This window comes from Diadema setosum, chromosome 21 (genome assembly GCF_964275005.1).
Source record: "Diadema setosum chromosome 21, eeDiaSeto1, whole genome shotgun sequence".
NCBI lineage: Eukaryota > Metazoa > Echinodermata > Echinoidea > Diadematoida > Diadematidae > Diadema > Diadema setosum.
In genome coordinates, this window is record NC_092705.1 from 15,849,215 (window position 1) to 15,865,598 (window position 16,384).

At 38.3% G+C, this 16,384-nt stretch overlaps 1 pseudogene; it reads left to right on the forward strand.

Moving 5' to 3' along the window:
• LOC140244354 (ATP-binding cassette sub-family C member 12-like) overlaps nucleotides 1-16,384 on the forward strand; it is a 126,575-nt pseudogene that overhangs the window by 22,511 nt on the left and 87,680 nt on the right.

Here is a 16,384-nt window from a genome sequence, read left to right on the forward strand (position 1 = left end):
CGGCAAAGGCCTTTGCCCGAACGGCGACTTCGTCGCCACGGAATTCATTTGGCAAAGGGTCTGAAAACCAGACAATACCAAATTGCGTTTGTTTACAAGCAGAGCGCCACTACGACAAAATATTGAAAGGTTTGAATCAAAAGCGCGGCCGAGCCCAGCAGTGTAAACGGACAAAATTGCGAGGCTCGGCCGCGCAATTGAGGCCGGACTCGGCCGCGGCCGAGCCGCGGCCGAGCCCGGCCCCGCACTGTAAACGGGGTCCTAGTATAGCTTTATACTATTTGTCATGCCATTCGCAAGCTACTATAGATAGTCAACGGAATAGCCACATGGCTGTGGGAGGCTATCACCACTGAGTATGGAACGTTTCCCTTTTATTTCGTTTTATTCTGAACAGCATGGAAAATCATGCCAAAAAAAAAAATGCCACCGAAGGTAGAGCTTCCAAAGAAATTGTGGAAAGAACAAATTTGTATAAGCAAACTATCTCAAATATTTATTTTCCGCGCAAACGTGTGTGTAGCTTTTTTTCCATGTGTGTTTCTTTTTCTTCTTCTTCTTCTTTTTTTTTTTGACAATGCTGGTCCTATACGGATCTGTTGACATTTGATTTCGTCACATGGTCTATCATGCGGAGCAGAGTTTAATGTTACCCCGTTGAGGACGAGTCCCGAGTGCTATACTCGGGCAAGTGTCTTTGGGAAATGCGTGTTGTAGCAAAATCAGGCTCAAGGGGTTAAGAGATAGCTTCTCTCTCTCTCTTTCTCTCTTTCACACACACATACACACACACACACACACACACACACACACACATTAAATCACTGCTAAAACTTTGACTTTGATGATATAGGCTACATATACCGTTTTCATGTCTTCAAACGTTTTCAGGGATTCGAGGATTACCTTTATTCAAAAGGTTTGGAGGTGGAACTATCTAAAGGGTGTATACAATATCTACATGTATTGCAATTCTTGATCAAGGAGTAATAGACCAGTTCGTGATTCCACTTTGCGCATGAGCAGAAAAAGGTCCTTTGTACCAGTAGGCATTTTGGTTTATTAATTCGCTGAGATAAGCATCTGTGATGTGATGATTATTCATGTGATCCTTATCTAAATAGTGCTTGCCAGCACATCCACCTGACAGCAAGCCTGGTATTTGGCAATATCAAAAGAAAAAGGTTGTTATTGCATTCAATACGAAACAATGAATTAGGTGCCTGCTATAAAGTGTCAACTGACGGACTATTCTGGTCACCTGGTCTAAACACAAGTTCATACTTTGCTTGAACACGAATTCCATATTTAGTCCATGGGCCAGGCCAGATATTGGTACCATCTGAGGTGGCAAAACCTTTTTGGTGTCATTTTGTTTGTCGGGCATAGATATGCTTATCAAGCCATGATAGCATTTCCAAATGAGTAGCTTAGTCATAGTAAATGAATTTTTAACCAATGTGGTCTCGTTGTTATATCCCTATACTTCTGAATCGAAACTAACCGCTATACAAAGAAGAGCACTGTCTTCTGTATGTTCCATAGAGCTGTAAAATGCAGCCCTGTGGTATGTTCACAGGTGTTCAGCTGTTGTAAACGCGGTGCGCTTAGTCTTTATTCAAGGCAGCGAAGGGAATATCCAAAGGTTATGATGTCCACAGCGCTTAGTCTTTATTCTAGACGGCGAAGGGAATATCCAAAGCGTATGATACAGTGTATATCCTTTTATCTAAAAAAAAACAACAACAACAACAACAAAAGCAATTCCTCGTGAATTTTACCGTATCTTTCAATTATTTATCATTTTCCAGCGAAAACGCTACGGTGAAAACGCTGATACCACGCCAATGTCGCTTTATTTCCCTCCAACAATATAAGATAATGCAAAAACAATGTACCGGTACACTACGATACATTATAATGAATGATATCGTAAATGAACAGAGTGATTTTTGTTTAAAACTGATGTATTTGTTGATAGGGTAGTATAAAAACAGTATAGATAATCCCTTTTATGAGGAACTTTAAATATGGTAACGGTACATTGGTCTAGATAAAGACTAAGCGCACCGCGTGACAGCTGTGGACATCATAACCCTTTGGATATTCCCTTCGCTGCCTTGAATAAAGACTAAGCGCACCGCGTTTACAACAGAACACCTATGGACATACAGGAGGCAGTGCTCTTCTTTGTATAGCGGTTTAGTTTCGATTCAGAAGTATAGGGATATAAAAACGAGACCAAATTGGTTAAAAATTCATTTATTATGACTAAGCTACTCATTTAGAAATGCTATCATAGCTTGATAAGCATATCTATGCCCGACAAACAAACTGACACCAAAAAGGTTGTGCCACCTCAGATGGTACCAACAACCCATTTTTCGGGTCTTGGCCCATGGACTAATTGTTATGTCGGGCAGCTTCTGCATAAGCCAGTTCGGAGTTCCACTTTGCGCATGAGCAGAAACAAGGTCATTCGGACCAACAGGCATGTTGGTTTTTAAATTTACTGGGATAAGCATCTGTCATGTAATGATTATTCAGTGAATCCTTATAAATACCGCTTGCCAGCACATCCACCTGTCAGCAAAAGTGGTATTTGGCAATATCAATAGAAAGAGATTGTCAATATATACATCCAATGCAAAATAATGAAATGGATGCTTTCTCAAGTGTGAATTGACAGATCATTCTGCTCATCTGGTCTACGCAAGTTTATTCTTTATTTGAACGGGATTGATGAATCCCATAAATTGTTACGTAAAGCTTATGCATTATGTCGCTCCGAAAACGAGTGAAGTGCCCCTAACCAACTGAGAAAAAAGAAAGGTCATTCGTACCAATGTGCTCATGAGCTAACTCTGAACTGGCTTATTGTACCGCTTTGAAAACAAGTGAAGTGCCTAACCAACTGGGAAAAAAGAAAGGTCATGTGTACCAAGGTGTACATGAGCTAATTACGAACTGGCTTATTTGATGTGGTTGAAAAAAAAAAAAAAAAAAAAAAAAAAAAAAAACCTCATGATTTGCCTGGACTGATGATCTCACCCTTAAAGGAGACCTCCGGATGATTTTCAGACTTTTACATTTGAACAACTATAAATCAGCTAAACTGAGTACAGAGTTTCAGAATTTATAGTGATTGGGATGAGGAATGAGAATGTTTTCAAAATTTATAACAAATTGCAGTGGACAAGGATGATGACATGGCAGCCTCACCATAAGAATGCATGAGTTGGGGCTCACGGAAAAGAACAAAAGAAGAAGGCATGCATAGATTCTTCACAGGTGAACTTGTTGAGCAAGTGGTATTGTAATGGAATTGCACTGCTACATTTCTGAAATATATGAGGCTCTGATGTCATCAACACTGTTCAGTGTAATTTGTTTAAGATTTTCAATTTATTGGTTTCTCTGCTCAAGAACCACAACAAATTCCACGAATCTATACATGGAGCTGTTGATTTATGTAATACATGATATGAAATTATGAAAATCGTCCGGAATGTCCCATTAAGATACTCGTAAGGGACAGCGCAGATAATCTTAATTCAAATGTGCATTCCAGGAGAACGAAACTTGATCGGAGTTAAGAATTGCATAAGGAAATTATAGGATAAATGTCCATTTCACTACTCTTGAATGTTTATGATTCTTTTATCTCACCAACAAGTACTAAACCCGAAGTGTGGCTGAATGTAGTCGATGACATCGGTGAAAAATGAACACCTTCCTTTCTTAGATAGGCATCTGTATAGCCCGGGATGTTTGATATTTTTATAGGAACCCCTAAATGGGCCGTGACAAAGAAGACTCTTTTTTCTAAGACGTTTCTTGTCGTATCATAATGGTTTTATTCACAGATAACGCTTTCCTTCCTGCGATTGAAGCCGTACGTGATGTATATGAATTCCCATCCTGGGTGCTAGGATTCTATTCATCAATCGACACCTGGAAAGGCGTGGATTTACGTCGGATTACACGGAGTTTCGGGAGCCGATTGCTGGCCTCCATGAGATTGGCAAAATTCACTGTGAATACCTTCTGTCTCTCTTTTTAACCATTTCTTCTTCTTTTTTTTTTTCTTCTCTTTCTGTCAAAGCCTTCCAAGATGGCCGCTGCTTTGTAGTTAATCCACAACTTATATTGACATCAAAAGATAATATGTCCGGTTCACGAGTTTATGTTCTACAATTTTTCCTCGGCAAAGTTGCCAAAATGTTCAACTTAACCCCTACGGCTCTATGCATATCGCCCGCATGGCACGAAATAAATTATGTACTGTTAGTATAATTATGTATGCTTTATAGCGCTTGGCATTTACCTCTTTCAGAATGCAGGGTATATGATATTACCCTCAACATCAATGTCTGTAACAAGCGGAAGGAATATGTACTTTTCGTAGAATATGAAAGTTTGTGGAATTTTCTTTATAATTTCTTTATCACGAATTGTATAGTCTTCTTAACCACGCGATAACTGTACCGAAACTTTAAAAATACTCAAGCTTTGAACGAATCGTCCGACTTTGTTCAAACTTTAATGATGTGTTCTATTGATATGTTTGCATTCACTCAATCAACGTACATATTTGAGTTTCAAAAAGACAGATTGATCTACACACACAACGGTGAAAATTTGATCAAAATCGGATAAATATTAAGGAAGTTCAGAATTGTGAAGTTTCGCTAATTTTCACACAACATGTCTTGAAGAGTCATCACGAATATGCAAATGAGTGAGGAGATGTTGCTATCGCCTCACAACTTGGCATATTGGTATGGTTTGTAAATACACGATCTTGAAACGTCTGTAATGCCTTTTCTTTTTTATTCAAATGCAGTTACACGTGCAGTACATGTCCCAGTCTCAGATTCTATTACCGGTATATCTGACTTGTCAGTATTTCAAAGTTATTCAGTTGTATGACATTTTACACTTAATTTTCTTTTTTCTTTTTTTCACACGATCAATGGCAAATAGGTGATGATATTATCAGCTCACTCATTTGCACACTCATGTCAACTATTTGAGAACTGCTTTGCAAAAATTAGCAAATCCCTAAATTGCATAAATTTCTAATTCTGATTCCGATTTTGATGAATTTTTAAATTATTTTCCTACTAAATTAATTGCTTAAAAACAACAACATTTTTATTAATTTACAGATCAGCAGTTGCGATCTTAACAAATTTAATTTGTAGAGGGAGACAAACTGAAGAAATTCACACCTGAACCTTCACCCCTCTGAATATTATCTTTCTTTCAACAACAATCAAGTTATTTCTGGGCCAGAATTGTCCTTTAAGCCAAAGGACTGTAAACTTGATCTTGGTGGAGGCCTCATTAATACAGAGGAGATACGGGCGTCTCAACAAAAAGAAGCAGCCGAGGAGAGAGAGAGAAAGAGATAGAGAGGAACAGAGAGTAGATCAAGAGTTCAAACGTGAGAGTAATGAATACAAGTTATGTTTATGTGTTGGTATGCAACTACATTTACGATTTTTGTAAACGTTTTTTTTTTTTCTTCTTTTTTTCTCGGCATTTTTTGTGTATCTGCGTGTGTAATTTCATTTCATTTATTTCATTTCCAACAACATTTTCATACACAAAATAACACAACATCAATGCAATGTAGTATCAAAGAAAAATACGTGAAGTTGACAATATTACGCATCACAAAAGCAAAGTAAACAATGAAAATTGAATTGAAACTAAAGTTGCAGGAAATGGAGGAGACATGCTAAAAAGCTAAGCTTGTATTTTGCAGTCTCCTCGTGGACAAAAAGACTAAATAACATCAAAAAGCAATTGATCTAGACATAATATAAAAGGTGTACAACACATACATACCTATACATATAAACAAACAAACAGACGGACAAACAAACACAAGCAACCTCTCTTGTAAAGAGAAAGATAGAGAGAGAAAAACAAAACACAGTAAAGGAAAAAGAGGAAAAGAGGAAATCATTTTGAAAGAAGAAACAGAAAGAGACAAGAGACAATAATTCATGCGGTGTGTGTGTGAATAGTTTGCGTGTCAATGCATACAATGTGCGTATAATCATGTGTTCAGTATTTTCCCCTCACATCACGCTCTAACAAAAGCGAACAGTTTAAATTGCTTCCAGAAAACTACACACAAGCATACACATTGCACTCATACATAAACGTATACTAACCTTATTTCCAAACGTAAATGTAGGGCCTATATGGTTGCTTGGTTTTGCATGTATTTGCCTTGGTTTCATGCTGTTGATGCAGTTTTACTATAATGTTGAACTAGGCCTACAAGAACTTGTGTATAGTATCATACTTTGAACAGAGATTTGCAAACAGAAATAGCAAAGAAACAAACCTTTAACAGATCCACATTCCTTCGCTATTCAGATCAATTGAATCCACATCAGTTGAATGTGCAAGTGTTTGCATTCTTTCTCCCGGGAATCGAATTCTGATCATGCATTTACAGCAGCCTCTTGCATTTTTTTTTTTTTTTTTTTTTTTTTTGGGGGGGGGGGGGCTTTTGTCTGTATGGTGGCAAGTTGTATACCCTCAAATTAACCACGCTTTTGCGCCATTTCGATTTTTTTTTTCCGGGATTTTATCGCGCTAAATGATATTGTTAGGGAACTTAAAATCTGCGACGCGAACGCTAAGACGACGCTAATAAGCCAGTTCGTAATAAGCTCATGTAAGGCCGTGTCACACCTTTCCGGGCAAGCTACGTGGGCTTATTGCGAGGAGGGATTTTTCAGCACGCAGGAGACTTTTCCGCGGGCGGACAAGAATGTTTGCGAGTTTCGCACTTGTTTCTTACCTGCTAGACGCTTGTTACTTACCTTCTACTTGCGTGTATTCCGTGTGACCTGCGTGAGAGCTTTGAAATCGATCCGTTTTCTGTTACGAGCGACTTATGTAAGTACCTATTTGATTACGTTGGAGTTGTCTGCGAGGTGCTGCCAGTAAGGGTCTCCTACTGGTGTTCTGCGTGTACCTCTGAGAGCGAACCTCCACGAGTCACTCGGGACAAGTTTTGAGCATGCTCATGGCCTTGTCATACCATATCTGGGGAAGTTTTGCGGTTTGACTTGCGGGGAAATAAATTTGCTACCCGGAGCTCTCCACAGTTGGTCCGCACCTGACAGTACCTCGCCTGTAGTTGCCATGAGGTGCACACGCAAGTCCGATTTAACCGCAGCCAAGTTTTAAGCATGACCAAAACGTTTTCCGGGTGAGTCGCGGGGATGCCCGGAGAGGTCCACGCAGAACGCCAGTAGGAGGCCCTTATGCAATTAGCGGCAGCACCTCGCAGGCAACTCCCACGCAGGTGACCTGCGTGGGAGTTGCCTGCTTCGCAGTCCCCGTATGCAGCCAAGATAATGACATTCTGTGGGATTTCTGCCATTCCTTCAGAGGAATTCCTTCACTGAGTTGTCAGCCCCCACGCGCCTGGCACACAGGTCACACAGTATACCCGCAAGTAGAATTTAAGTAGAACGCGTCCAGCAAGTAAGACACATGCACTGACTGGCCCAAATCCTATAGTCCGTCCTCAGAAATTGTCCGGTATGCTGGAAAATCCCTGCACCCAACAAGTCCGCGTAACTTGCCCGGAATGGTGTGACAGGGCCTAAACATGGTTGCGGGTAAAAAGATTCGCGTGCGCACCTCCGAGCGACTACGAGTGATCGAGATTATGTGCTAGGTACTGTCATGTGTGGGTCATCTGCGGGGACCTCCGGGTAGCAAAAATTGTTCTTCCCAAGTCGCACGCAATTCAAAGGCTTGCCCGGAAAGGTGTGACACGGCCTTAACACATTTTTACATGTAGGCCTAAATTCGGAATATTTTTTTTTCTGCTCATGCGCAAAGTGGAGCTACAAACTGTGATCTATTATAATGGTGTTCTGCACATGCGCGGGACAGTTGTTTCCATTGTCCAACTCGGGAGGCTCCGTCACATTGCATCTTAAGTATCGTATTCGCTTCCAGATCTGTGTAAAGCTCGATAATAAAACGTCTATTGTACGCGGGTGACTCTGCATTACAAAAGAAAAAGAGAAATAGTAAATAAAGATAAAACGTCGTTATCTGCACAATATTAACTTATTTATTCATTCATTCGTTTATCTGTCTATTGATATATCTTTCTATTCAAGTGTATATTTATATATTTACTATTATGGCGTATTAAAGTGTGCCTTTTAGACAGGCTGTTTTGTGCTTCAACCTTTGTTGGAGCAAAACCTCACGTGTTTACTTATCCTTATTGTTATCATTATCATGATCATTATTACCATGATTAACCAAATGTAATGCTATCATATAAAGCAAACAGAATCAAAATTGGCTCATATTTGGCTCATATTTTGGGGCAAATTATTTGTATAGGGCCCCATTTCTCTCTCTCTCTCTTCTTTCGATCTTTAAGATAACAACAACAACATGATTAACAATGATTAATGATACTGATAATAATATTAATAATATTAATAATAATAATAATAATAATAATAATAATAATAATAATATATTATTATTATTATTATCATTATCATTAATCATTGTTAATCATGGTAATAATGATTAATGATAATAATAATAATAATAGTAATGATAATAATAATAATAATAATAATAATATATTATTATTATTATTATTATTATTATTATTATTATCATTATCATTATCATTAATCATTGTTAATCATGGTAATAATTATTAATGATGATAATAATAATAATAATACTATCATTATGATTATAATGATTATTATCATTATTATCATCATCATCATTGTATAACAATAATAATTATACAATTACAATGTATCATCATTCTCGAATGGCAGGGAAATGAGTCCGATGGATTCCTCCGGCCTCTTCTCCTCCATGCTACTCACCTGGATGACACCACTCTTCAGGAAGTCCTATAACGGATACGCTCTCAAAGAGCGAGACTTGGTGCACCTCAGGTCGCACAAGGAAACGGCCCAGTCTGCCGCAAAGAGGTGAGAGCCGTATAATATGCATATGACATTTATATGTCCATCTATCAAAACGTGTTGGACGTGTTGCCCAGTGAAAACATCAATGATAACAAATAGGGCTTCTGCATATTGTTTCAATGCCTTGATGTATGATGACATGCATCACACCCAACTGGACCTTATGGGAGACCAGTAAGTACAACTGAATATGGGCTATCCAGCCATCTTCTGAGATGAAAAAATGAAACAAACAAACAAAATGCAAGATATTCATTCACGCGTATCGTTTCGTTAGAATAGTGTTGAGCTTGTTATTGACATGATCGAGAGCGTTCAGGCCGCAATATCACTTTTACCCGATAACTAAAAGTGGAATGGGATATGGAATTGGAAAATTATGCTTCCAAAATGAGACTAAAACAATACTACAATCTGACTATGATATAAACAAGCAGCTAAAATGATATGAATCGTGATGATAGTAGTCAGCAACACTTTACCAATGTGGGCCTTCTGGACGTTTGGAACAGAAAACAGCATGGTGTGTATACGTTTAAAGAGACTGAAACTTGACCTTAAGATACTTGTTTAATCACATAGGTAATGTTTCAGTAAAGAAAAGGAAAAATAAATCAATTCAAATGATGCGATTTATTCAGCATTTCTCTACGAATAAGACATGTGAGAATGGATGAATCGATATTTAAAAAGAGAAGAAAAATCAATCTATGAATAAGAAGAAAAGAAAAGAAAAACAGATTGCGCTATCCCATTGTCTCCAATAGTAACAAAAAGGAGTTTACTTCACCCCATATTCATACACATGCCATTTCATAATACATTGTAACCCCATTTGTATGCTTTGCGTACAGAATGATACAGAAAACGTCATAGCACAAATATTACGTAGTACACCCCGCTAACACTCCTCGGCACAGAAAAGATGATTGGAGAAGTGTGTCATATATATCTGTTCTATTCAAAACGAAATAATAAATGCCTACTGCTATGAAAGGTGAAACTATCAAGGAACGAACGATTATAAATCAGAAAGACATTTCCTCGAAACATATTTATGTATCACTTATTTCCCAGAGGGGCACTGACGCCATTATGTTTGTCAAAAATAATTTTAGCGGATAACAAGTCTTACCAATTACTATTTTGTCATCCGCTGTGTTGAACGCAGGCTAGACGCTCTATGGGAGGCCGAGTTGATAGAGAGAGGTGCCGAGGATGCCTCTCTGGGCCGAGTTCTACTTCGCCATCTGCGCACACGTTTGCTCGCTGGTGCTTTCATCATATTCATAGCCATGGGGTCGAACTTTCTACTTGGGGTGAGTAAGCACAAGAGACCAGACTTCGGATGAATCATTTCAATTCAGATGCTAGTTGGCAGCACAGCCATATCGCAGATCAGTCGATGTGAATGTACAGCAAGTCTCCAGATGTTCATTGCTGACTATAATATTATTCTGATTATGCGTACTACATGTCATAAAACAGCGTCTGTGAATGCAATCTTTGACTTGTACAATACAAAATCAGCGAGGGATGAGATTAATGGCTGCAATTTTGAGAGAAATTAACACTACACAGATGGAGAGTGATGATGGTAGGCCAATGTTCTCAATTCACTTCACAGTAGACTATTCTATTGATTTTGATAAGTTGTTTCTTTAATTACGCTGTAAAGTGCAACATCGATGACAATAGTATGTGTTAATGTAATGCGTGCAACACTTAGTCGTAAATCCATTTCATTGTGTTGGTTCTTGCAGTTCAGACGAATATGTCTGAACAAATTGTATAATCCGTATTGTATTTGACAGAAGAATGTTGCCGTTTCGTAAACAAAGGTTGACACTTTTTATGTGCGGATTCTATATTTCTGTATCATTACCCCTTGTCAGTTGTTAAACTTATTGAGAAAAGGATTATGCTTTCATTTTGTTATTTATTTCTATGTCTCTCTTTTTACCAACAGCCCTATCTGTTCTACACTCTTGTAACACATCTCAATCAACCAACTCCCTCCGTTGGATACGCGCTTCTTCTTGCGTTTGGCTTGACCGTCAGCTTCCTCATGCGCGCTTTTGGGGTCCACTTTGGTTGGTACACCAGCGTCCGCACTTCGGCGCGTCTGCGCAGTGCGGTCCTCATGCTAATCTACACCAAGCTTACTCGCCTTCGTTGTACGACTGAGTTGTCTGTCGGAGAGGTAAATTTAGGAATCTTTGTAAGTTCGTTAGCCTTCTCTGCAAACTCTTCTGATAATGGGTAAATTTCACTTGTTACGAACCATAGATAAAAAATGAAATATGTGTTACAGGAGTTAAGTGCTAGTGACAGAAATGTTACGTAATTGTACATCAGTTGCTCAAGGCATAATATATGAGGGCTTTCCTTATCTGATAGATTTTTTTTAATTCATATTATTAAACACAAAATCTATGACTGTTAGATGTGATCACTTTAGTTATGGATAGGAAATCACGAATGATCGTTATATTGAGGACATTTCTATTTCACATTCTTCCTTAATCATAGTAGGCCTTCATGAGGGCTCATTACCACAAAACTCGATATCATCATCGTCCCATTCTCCCCCCCCCCCCATACTCTCCTCTTTACCTGTCCCTTTCTCTCTCCCTCTCTCGATCTTTTCTCACTCCACCTGGCTGTCTGTCCATCTGTCTGTCTGTCTGTCGTGTCTGTCTGTCTCTCTGTTAATCTCATGTATGGTTTCTTTGCGCAGGTCATCAATGTAATGGTCAACGACTGCACGCGTGTCTTCGAAGCCTGCCACATGTCGGCCATGCTGGTCTCCATCCTACCGCTCTCTCTCCTGATTTTCATCGGAACGCTCATCGTGATCGGCCCAACTGCGCTCGTTGGCATACTGGCCATCTTACTCTTTTACTTCTTACAGGTGAATTTATATGAGTGATATGCGTGATAACCTATAGGAATTTCAAACGGACGTCTTTCTACAGACCGATTCGACGTAACGAAACACCCGCCATTAATGACGGTGTCCCAGTTGCATACGCGTATGCTGAATGCACATGATACGAATTTAGATTCAATTTCAATTCAGATAATTTCATTTCCATATAAAGTAATACAAGGTAATATACATAACATCATATGTCACTCCTGCTGCAATAGTTAACACCATTGCAGGGTTGCAGTAATATTTGTAGTCCAAAGGTACCATCATTGTGATTAGCTTGATCATTAGTGGTTGTAATGATATTGCCATCATAGTTACTGTGTACGAGTATAGTACCGATTAAAAAAAAAATGTGCATTTTCATATTGTTTTTCACTTGACGAAAGTTTTAAATACACTGTATACGAATCGAAGTCAGTGTACATCAAGTGTTATTCAAATTGATGCATGAACCCTCGATTGACCATTATGTCCTCTCAGTTGGCATCGTTTGTTTGTGACATTAAATGATACTAACAGAGTTGCATGTGTACCATCGTATCGGCTATAGTTCGTTGTTCCGAAGGTTCGTTAATCCGAAAATGACATAAGGTCTGTTAACATAAAGGTTCGTTAATCCGAAAACGAAATAAAGTTCGTATTTCCGTAGGTTCGTTAGTACGCATCATCCTAAATACATTTCATTTTCGGATTGACGAACATAACGGGGACTTTGTGTGTTTTGGAATAACGAACCTCCGGTATAGCGAATCTTATTTCATTTTTGGAATTATAACGAGCCTTCAAGATAACGAAAATCACCCGTCATATCGCACATGTATCATAGCACTCTGAGCAATTGCTGGAAACTACATAGAATAGATGTATGTAGATAACGGACTACACTCTTTAATTGGAGAGGCTGAGTTTAAATCCCTCCAAGTATGTATGTTTTTGTTTCTCTGGATAAAGAAGCAGTCAAACTGGGGCCTATAAAGCAATCCTTGTGTTACAACGATGGCAGAATCTTCAGGTAGTTATAGTGCCTATACACATTGAACTTCCAATGGTCTATGCCCCAGTAAAAGAAGAAAACTGTTATTCCCGCCGAACGAGTTCGAGCAGGGGACTATGAAACGGGCTCCGTACGTGTGTGTGTCCGTGTGTCCGTCTGTGCGTCCGTGTGTGATCAAAATGTTCAATTTGCTACTTCTCTGTCAAATATGAGCCAATTTTGATTCTGTTTGCTTTATATGATAGCACTACATGGGAGCTTTGAAACTTCTACGCAGAATTTCAGTTGTGACCTTTGACCTATATTGTACATTTTGCTTCAAAATGCTACTCCTTCGCCATTTCTAAACCGATTTCGATTCCGTTTGCTTTATGTGATGGCACTAGGTGAGGGCTTCAAAACTTCTATACAGAATTTTGACCTTTGACTTCTTTGACCTTTGACCTTGATTTTTTACCTATATTGTACATTTTGCTACAAAATGCTACTCCTTCGCCATTTCTAACCCGATTTTGATTCCGTTTGTTTTATGTGATGACTCTAGGTGAGGGCTTCAAAATTTCTACACAGAATTTTGACCTTTGACTTCTTTGACCTTTGACCTTGATTTTTGACCTGTATTGTACATTTTGCTACAAAATGCTACTCCTTCGCCATTTCTAACCCGATTTCGATTCCGTTTGCTTTATGTGATGGCACTAGGTGGGGCTTCAAAACTTCTACAAAGAATTTTGACCTTTGACCTCTTTGACCTTTGACCTTGATTTTTGACCTATATTGTACATTGCTTACAAAATGCTACTCCTTCGCCATTTCTAACCCGATTTCGATTCCGTTTGCTTTATGTGATGGCACTAGGTGAGGGCTTCAAAACTTCTACACAGAATTTTGACCTTTGACTTCTTTGACCTTTGACCTTGATTTTTGACCTATATTGTACATTTTGCTACAAAATGCTACTCCTTCGCCATTTCTAACCCGATTTCAATTCCGTTTGCTTTATGTGTTGGCACTAGGTGAGGGCTTCAAAACTTCTACACAGAATTTTGATCTTTGACTTCTTGACCTTTGACCTTGATCTTTTTACCTATATTGTACATTTTGCTACTAAATGCTACTTCCGGCGGGGACATATATTACGCACCGCGTAATTTCTACTTTTCCTTGTTTATTATTGCTATCATTTTTGCTATCATCAATTTTGTTTTCATAGAAAAAAAGACTACAGATTTTTCATTGTACTTTAGTATATCGTAATTACTGTTAATTCATTATTATAATTAATATTGTTGTTATTATTATTATTATTTTATTATTATTATTATTATTATTATTATTATTATTATTATTATTATTATTATTATTATTATTATTATCATTATTATTATCATTATCATCATATTTTGCTTATGTCATCGTCCCTTCTACACTCTTTTCAGATCGTGATAGCCAAATTGACAGCTCGGCTAAGGCAGAAGGGTGTCAGCCTCACAGACAAACGAGTTCGTCTAATGAACGAACTATTAACGTGCGTTCAACTGGTCAAGATGTACGCCTGGGAACAACCTTTCACACGAACAATCTCAGGTATGCTCCATTAAGATCCGTCTAGAAAACAACGACCTAGTCTTTGGTCTAGGCATAAGGAGTATTTTTTTTTTTTAAATTCGCAATTCGGTCCCAATGTCAAAGTTGCAGACAGACTTCACAGTGACATATACTACTTTGGGATGTTAGTGTGGCACGAGCAAGCTCTAAGTCCACGTTTCTCAATTTGACGTTGAAATTATTGATAAGGTTATTTAACTTTAATTATGCATCGAAACATAAGCATTGTAACCAAATATGGCATTTGTTAGTTTTGCCATACTGGCACAACACAGTGTACAGTCAAACTTGAGGAGGTGGAGTGTCTGATATTACATTTACCGCGATAAGCTGCGATCATATTTAATTACCGGTAATATTTCGCGGGGGATTGATAACAATGTTTGAATGCCTTTGGGCGCAAGTGGTACTCATTTGCGCATCCATCCTGTTTATCGTAATAAAGTTACTGGACACGTCATCAGTATGTTCACTGAAGGACGTGCAGATATGTTAACAAAATATCTAGCACATTGTTCGGACACATAAACAATTAATCACAGTCAAGAAGTTGTCATTGTCTTGCGTGATTTCATGGTGATGGATTAAAAAAAAAAGAAACTGAAGAAAAAATATAAAATCATGAAAAAGAGTTGTGCCAAAAATTTCTTTCGGAATCGCTCGTTTTCGTATCGGCAGGCATTCGCAAATCGGAGGAGTCGATTCTCCAAAAATCGGGCAATCTTCAGACGATGTCCGTTTCGGGATCTTTCCTTATCGCTCCCTTGGGGACTCTAGCTACTGTTGCCGTCCACGCGTCGCTAGGTTACGAGCTGACGTCAGCCCAGGTAGGTATGAATGTCATGCCGTTATGGAGAAGAGAGCGGGCAGAGGTGGAAGCTTACAGAACTGGACCGTATAAGAGACGATTATGATATATGACTGCACGATAACATTACTGACATTACATTTTTATGAAACGTGGTATTCCCCGGCATTCGTAAAGATGACTTGCAGCATTTAAAGAATATGTGTCTACTTGAGCTCAAATTGTTATTCAGTTGAGCAGCAAGTACTGAATGTATCTTCTTCGTTTCCATTCACTAAATATCTCACTACGATATCTGTGGTCACTATTTGGTAAATGAGGTTGCATTCTGTGAGACTCGTTTTACATTGACGTCCTGTGGCGTGTTTTCCTAAATTTTCGATACATGAGCTAGTCTTTGTCTTAGATTATAGAGGGTTCGTTTACTGATGCATTCACACATTATCCGAAAATTTGTCCCAGATGACTGCGTAACGAAAGATTGTTCAGTCCTGTTACTAACTAATACATTCCAGTACTACACATTGCAATACTTGACATCAAGTTTACACGCCTTATATAGTTGGTGCTCCGTCAGGAATGAAATTCATGAACAGGCCCATCCATCCAAACTGATAAGGTTCTTAGGTGACAGTGAAGAGAGCTGATTGGGGATGGGGGGGGGGGAGGCGATTCAGATTCAGATTCAGATTCATTTATTGTCCATTTAGGAAATTCTTCTTGTTGACATATGAGCGTACACAAAGGAATATATAGGGCCTACAGACATACATACATACATACATACATACATACATACATGCATATATTCATGTACATGTACACATAATATTTAATTCCAATATCTAATATCAAATTTATATATGAATAAATACAATTTTCAATATATACACAATTATACAAGCATAGTTTACACTCACAATACAGTAAACACATACGTCATTACAAATTCATAATTCATCACAATTCATTATATTTATCAATCAACAACAAAACAAAAAGTTATGAAATGACGGGAA